Raw genomic sequence first — 6000 nt, 5'->3', positions numbered from 1 at the left:
TTAACATAAAAAAATCAAGATTAAAAGAATACATTTCTTTTCAGTGTATAAATACGCATTCAGAATTATAATCAAGTCTAAATATGTATATTTATATTTATAAAATATATAAATATACATCATATATACAGCATATGATTAAAGAACAGTAATAATTAATCCCTGAAACAGAAGTTAGATATATTTCTGTATTATCTTAAACATATAAATATAGTCAAGATTAACAATATTATATAAATTAAATATATATACTGTATATAAATTGAAACAGAAAGAGATTACAAAAACCTCCTGCACTAAAACTGACACTGACAGAGTTACACTAACATCAACACTAACACTAACACTGACACTAAAACTGTATCTTAGTTTAGTTTCGCTCAGTCAGCTGAAAAAAAGAAATACATTTTTAATGAATAAAATCTTGCAAAATGTATTTTGATTGTTTTTTGAGGTTTATTCCATGATGCATCTGAAAGTGTTTTGCATATTAACTGAACACTGCGCTTAAAACTGATGATTATTAGCGTGTGACACCGACACACACACCGACACATACAACAATGATTTATCTTATTCTAATGCTGTGGACACTCGGTCTGCTCGCTCAAGGTTCAAAAATATGTTTTCTACATTATAATGATAAAAAAAATAAAAAAATTCATTTGTTAACATTTTTTGAATTTGTACTTTGTGTTATTTTCTATGCATTAATTTGAACTGTTTTATAGCAAATACAAGCTTCTTTTGATTTGTTTTTGAACTCTCTCTCAGTGTCTCATCAAGAGGTCCAGACTCCTGAGTCTCTGTGTGTTACAGCAGGAGATTCAGTCTCTATAAGCTGCACTGGGACCAGTGGAGTTGGTGATGACATGAGCTGGTATCTGCTGAAATCTGGAGAAGCTCCTAAACTCCTGATCTATACAGCAAGTGAACTTGAATCTGGAGTCCCAGATCGGTTCAGTGGAAGTGGATATGAACCTGATTTTACACTGAACATACGTGGAGTCCAGCCTGAGGATGCAGGAGATTATTACTGTATGGGGGTTTATTCTGGTCCAGTATTCACACAGTGAAACAACATCGTACAAAAACCTCTCTCAGTCAGACGCTACAGAGAACATGAGACTCAGGCTAGTTGCCCTGTTAACAGTTAAAGCAGCAATGAAGATTTTATTTTCAGTTATTTCATTATTTGTTCACTTTTATCATTATAGATTTCAGCAGAAATGAGTAGCCTATGTGAAATTTTGAGCTTAGTATCATTGTGGACAGAAGCTTGTATTTATGAAATTATAAGCTTTATTATATGCAGAATACATCACATTCTGACATCACATTATACTGTATATTAACATATGTATATATCATTTTACAATATTTATGCACATATAAGTTTTTTTGTATTGTTTGTTTATTATTGTGCTCTGTACAAGCTGAAAACTAACATATCTCAGGCATCACTAAACAAAATTCACAAATGTTGTTTAACTTGTCTATTTTTAAATTTTAAAATTTTTTAATTAAATTATTCATTGTAAAAAAATGTATATATCTAATGGGATTTAATTGTGTTTTAAATTAAATGTGAAATATACAGAAAGTAAAGGAACATATTTGTCTTCAAAATGGAGCTGACACACCATCAGTTGACTCTTTGTCTCTGATCTAATAATGAACATTTATGTAAGATACAGCAGCAAAATTTCCCAAATGTCCATCCTACTAAAAATTACTTTTGCATTGTGTATAATCAGAATACTAAATATAAAATAATACAAAATACAAGCAATACAATATTTCTAATGATATTGATAAATGCATGTAAATCATTCAGTTCCTGTAGATTTATGTTTGAATGCATATCCATCATTTAGTTTTCTTTAATGAAATATTAAGGTAATTTTATCATTTTCAAAAATGATTTAAAGAGCAATAGAAGAATATCCTGCAAAAATGCATGTTTGATTGTTTTATCACATTATGTAAATCCAGGAGGAAACTGAATGTGTGTTTGACAGGAGTCTGTTGAGTGGAGAGTGTTTTGCATGTTTACACTCACAAAACTCCTCATGATCAGTGTGTGTTCAGTCCCGCCAGAGTCACTGACACACCAAACAATAATGGCTCTTCTAATTCTGGCTACACTGACTCTGCTTGTTAAAGGTTATTTATTTATTTATTATTAATTAGTAGAGTTTGGTATTCATTTTGTAAAACTTTGGTTCTCTTGTGCTTTGTTTTCATTTTTAAATACAAATGTTTTCGTAAAGGACGTAAATATCTCATTATTTGTATTTAAATGTAACGACACATCTTTCTTTTATCTCTCTCTCAGTGTCTCATCAAGAGGTCCAGACTCCTGAGTCTCTGTGTGTTACAGCAGGAGATTCAGTCTCTATAAGCTGCACTGGGACCAGTGGAGTTGGTGATGACATGAGCTGGTATCTGCTGAAATCTGGAGAAGCTCCTAAACTCCTGATCTATAAAGCAAGTGAACTTGAATCTGGAGTCCCAGATCGGTTCAGTGGAAGTGGACATGAACCTGATTTTACACTGAACATACGTGGAGTCCAGCCTGAGGATGCAGGAGATTATTACTGTATGGGGGTTTATTCTGGTCCAGTATTCACACAGTGAAACAACATCGTACAAAAACCTCTCTCAGTCAGACGCTACAGAGAACATGAGACTCAGGCTAGTTGCCCTGTTAACAGTTAAAGCAGCAATGAAGATTTTATTTTCAGTTATTTCATCATTTGTTTAATTTTCGCTTTAATTTTCATTATTGATTTCAGCAGAAATGAATGAAATTTTGAGCTTAGCATCATTGTGGACAGAAGCTTGTTTTTATCTTTAAAGACTGGAATTATAAGCTTTATTATATGCAGAATACATCACATTCTGACATCACATTATACTGTATATGAACATGTGAACTCATGCCATCTTAACATACTGAAAATATTCTCTTTAAGAGATATTTTCAATATTAAAATATATGATGTCATGTTATATCTACAAGGTATGCTTTGTTTCAAAATTTATACTATAAAAGTAATTATTAAACATAAAAATATATATATTTTACATGTATTTAAAAATGTATTTAAAGTTGCTGGTAAGAATGACAACATGAGAATGTCTTTAAATGCCAAGACTTGTTCTTATATCAGTTGGTCGAACAAAATGTGTCAAAGAAATATCCTAATTTCCTCAATCCAACACTAACCACATAAAACAAATCGGAGGGACATTATATGTTGATAAAAATGTCAATAACCTAAATATAATACTTTTTCTATACTCCAAAGTCCAGTTAACTGACAACAAGGACAAACAAGATGTTGATATAGGAAGAACTAAATGGCAAAATCATGTTTCCACAGTCCATCCTTCTTCTGCACATTACAATCCAGAATCACTTTTACAGAGTCTTCTCACTCACAGGGGAAATAAAATAAACTGTATATTGTAATGTTAACATAGTAAGTCACAAGTAGAAAAATGGCATGTCATTTAAAATTCTGCTTTCATAAAAATATACAGTACAATATTTGCAAAATTTGTATTAATTATTTTCATTCTTTTCACATTCTGCACTTCATTCCGCTTGGCTCTTTAATGATAAATAAGGGGCATAAAATGCTAAATGTGTCCAGCCTTCAATTGCATAACTGTAAAATAAGGAACAGATTTCAGGAAACTGCCAGTATGGTGGACACTTCTGGTCATATTTGGTGCTTTGCATAGACAGTGTCAGTGATCTGAGATGTTTATAAGTCTGTTAAACTCTTCATTGAGTTTCTCTTCATGATAACAGATCTAACAGCCAAAATGACTCTGATCTCCATTATCATTTGGACACTCTACAGCATGCAAGGTACAGACAGTTACATGTGACTTTTTAAATATTTCAGTATTAATATAATATATTATATAATAATCTGTGCTGTTATCTCTTGCTCTACACAGGTTGTTTAGGACAAATTGTTGTGACTCAGTCTGAGGTTAAATCAGTCCAGCGCGGTCAAACCGTCTCTATTGACTGTAAAGTTGATACTGTGGTTTACAAAAATGAGCAAGGCTCAGTATCTAAAGGACGTTATTATGTGTCTTGGTACAGCCAAAAAACTGAAGAGGCTCCAAAACTCTTGCTTTATTATACAAATGAAAAAAACTCAGGAATTCCTTCAAGATTCAGTGGCAGTGGACAAGGAAACGGTCTTGATTTCAGTCTGACCATCAGTGATGCCCAGCTTGAAGATGCTGGAGATTATTACTGTCAGAGTGTCCATAAGATCAGTGATAGTTATGTGTTCACACAGTGAAAAGACCCCTTACAAAAACCCTCCCTTGTTCAGAATCAGATTACTAACATTATTAACATCTTCTGATGAAGCTGCAAGTGGAATAAATACACACAAGCACTAAGCTTATTAATCATGTAAATAATATATGTATTTAAATTTCTATTCCATCCTTCTCCTGTAACACATAGTCAGCTATTTCCATAATACGGACTGATAATTAATTTTTATTTTATTTTTAATTTGTTATGCACATATCTGTTTGTTTGTTTGTTTGTTTGTTTGTTTGTTATTGTGTACAAGCTGAAAACTAACATATCTCAGGGTTAAAATTCACAAATTCACAGCAGCGACCTTCCAATAACCTGTCGATTGTTACGAACTGCTCCGAGACACGAAGGTTGAGGATCCAAATGCAGTTTATTTAGTGTTATTCAGAATTGCAGTCAAAATCCAGGCAAAGGTCATACACAGGCAGGCAATCCAACAATCAGACAAATCCAGAGGGTGAGGCAAAAACTGGAAAAGGGCAGAGATCAAGAACCAGGAATAACGACAACAAAGGAAATGCTCAGAAATGCAGTGGAATAACGTACAAGACTTCGCAGGGAATAATGAGGTGAACCAGGCTTATATAGGGTGAACTAAACAATATAATGAGACACAGGTGAATGTGATAATCAGGGATGATGAGTCCGGGCAGTGAATTATGGGAAATGTAGTTGTGAGTGAATCATGATAGTCTGGTGTGGAGTGCCCTCTGGTGGCTTTCAAGGGCACTCCAGTTGGTGACCGTTACATCGATATATTTGTATATTTGAAAAATGTTTATATATTTTTCTGATTCATTGATTCCAATTAAAACAGAATATATATAATGGGAAATTTTAATTGTGTTTTAAATTAAATGTGAAATGTATAGAAAGTAAAGGAAAATGTTTGTCAGAAAGTCCGTCCCGGAACGGAAAATATGCAGTGGTTCATGACGGACTGATTTAAGAGTTGTTACTTCCTTCCAGCAGACTGATGCAATAGCCAGGTCCAGCCGTGCTTCCTGATATTGTTCAATGTTGTGCGTTCATGCAACAAATGTGAGTAGTTATTTGAACATTGTTTAGTCAACGCTTTGTATTTGTTATATTTGTCAGATGTTTAGCAAATGGCGATTGAGATATGCAAACGACGATCGCGGCGCGATCGCGGATAGCCGCTAATCATATGATCAGACACCTGCTGTTGTCATTATATGCTGCTTTATGCTGTATATTGGAGTTTATCGGATAATTTAATGTTTATTGTTATCTGACAGTTGAGTATTCAATTATGATGACTGTTTAGTCGTTTGTAGATACTTGGTGAGGTAATTTGTGTACAGTTACATTGTATTCATATTATATTCCTGTATTTATATATTTACAGACCACAACACAACGTGATAGTCACTTACTGCCTGACAAGTTATTAAAGAGAAGTTTATGAAGATACTTCCCCTGTCCTTGATTCTCTTACCGGAATCACTGTCCATAATTGTCCGCCTACCGAACTGTAAATTACAAAGGTTGCCAGAGGTGCGACTCTGCAACAAATTGGTCCTTCGAGCCGGATGTGGCAACAGTAAACAGTATGGACACAGCAGCTAGCGATGCATCAGAGACAGTGGATAGACCTAAGAGACAGAGTAAACTGCCTT

The 6000-nt window shown here is 33.7% G+C and overlaps 2 long non-coding RNA genes across 2 annotated transcripts in view; one reads left to right on the top strand and one right to left on the bottom strand.

Moving 5' to 3' along the window:
- LOC309510370 overlaps positions 1-6000 on the bottom strand; it is a 153325-nt gene that overhangs the window by 138139 nt on the left and 9186 nt on the right. The gene's annotated exons all lie outside the window — the stretch shown is intronic.
- On the top strand, positions 1565-4671 carry LOC309510365. The gene is made up of 3 exons (XR_014210326.1): positions 1565-2166; positions 2339-3883; positions 3976-4671. It is a non-coding gene; the product is annotated as an uncharacterized lncRNA (long non-coding RNA).

This window comes from Leuciscus leuciscus (assembly GCF_965113295.1).
Source record: "Leuciscus leuciscus genome assembly, chromosome: 12".
Classification (NCBI taxonomy): Eukaryota; Metazoa; Chordata; class Actinopteri; order Cypriniformes; family Leuciscidae; genus Leuciscus; species Leuciscus leuciscus.
The sequence above is the reverse complement of the archived record's forward strand: the minus strand, read 5'-3'. Positions and strand labels throughout refer to the sequence as shown.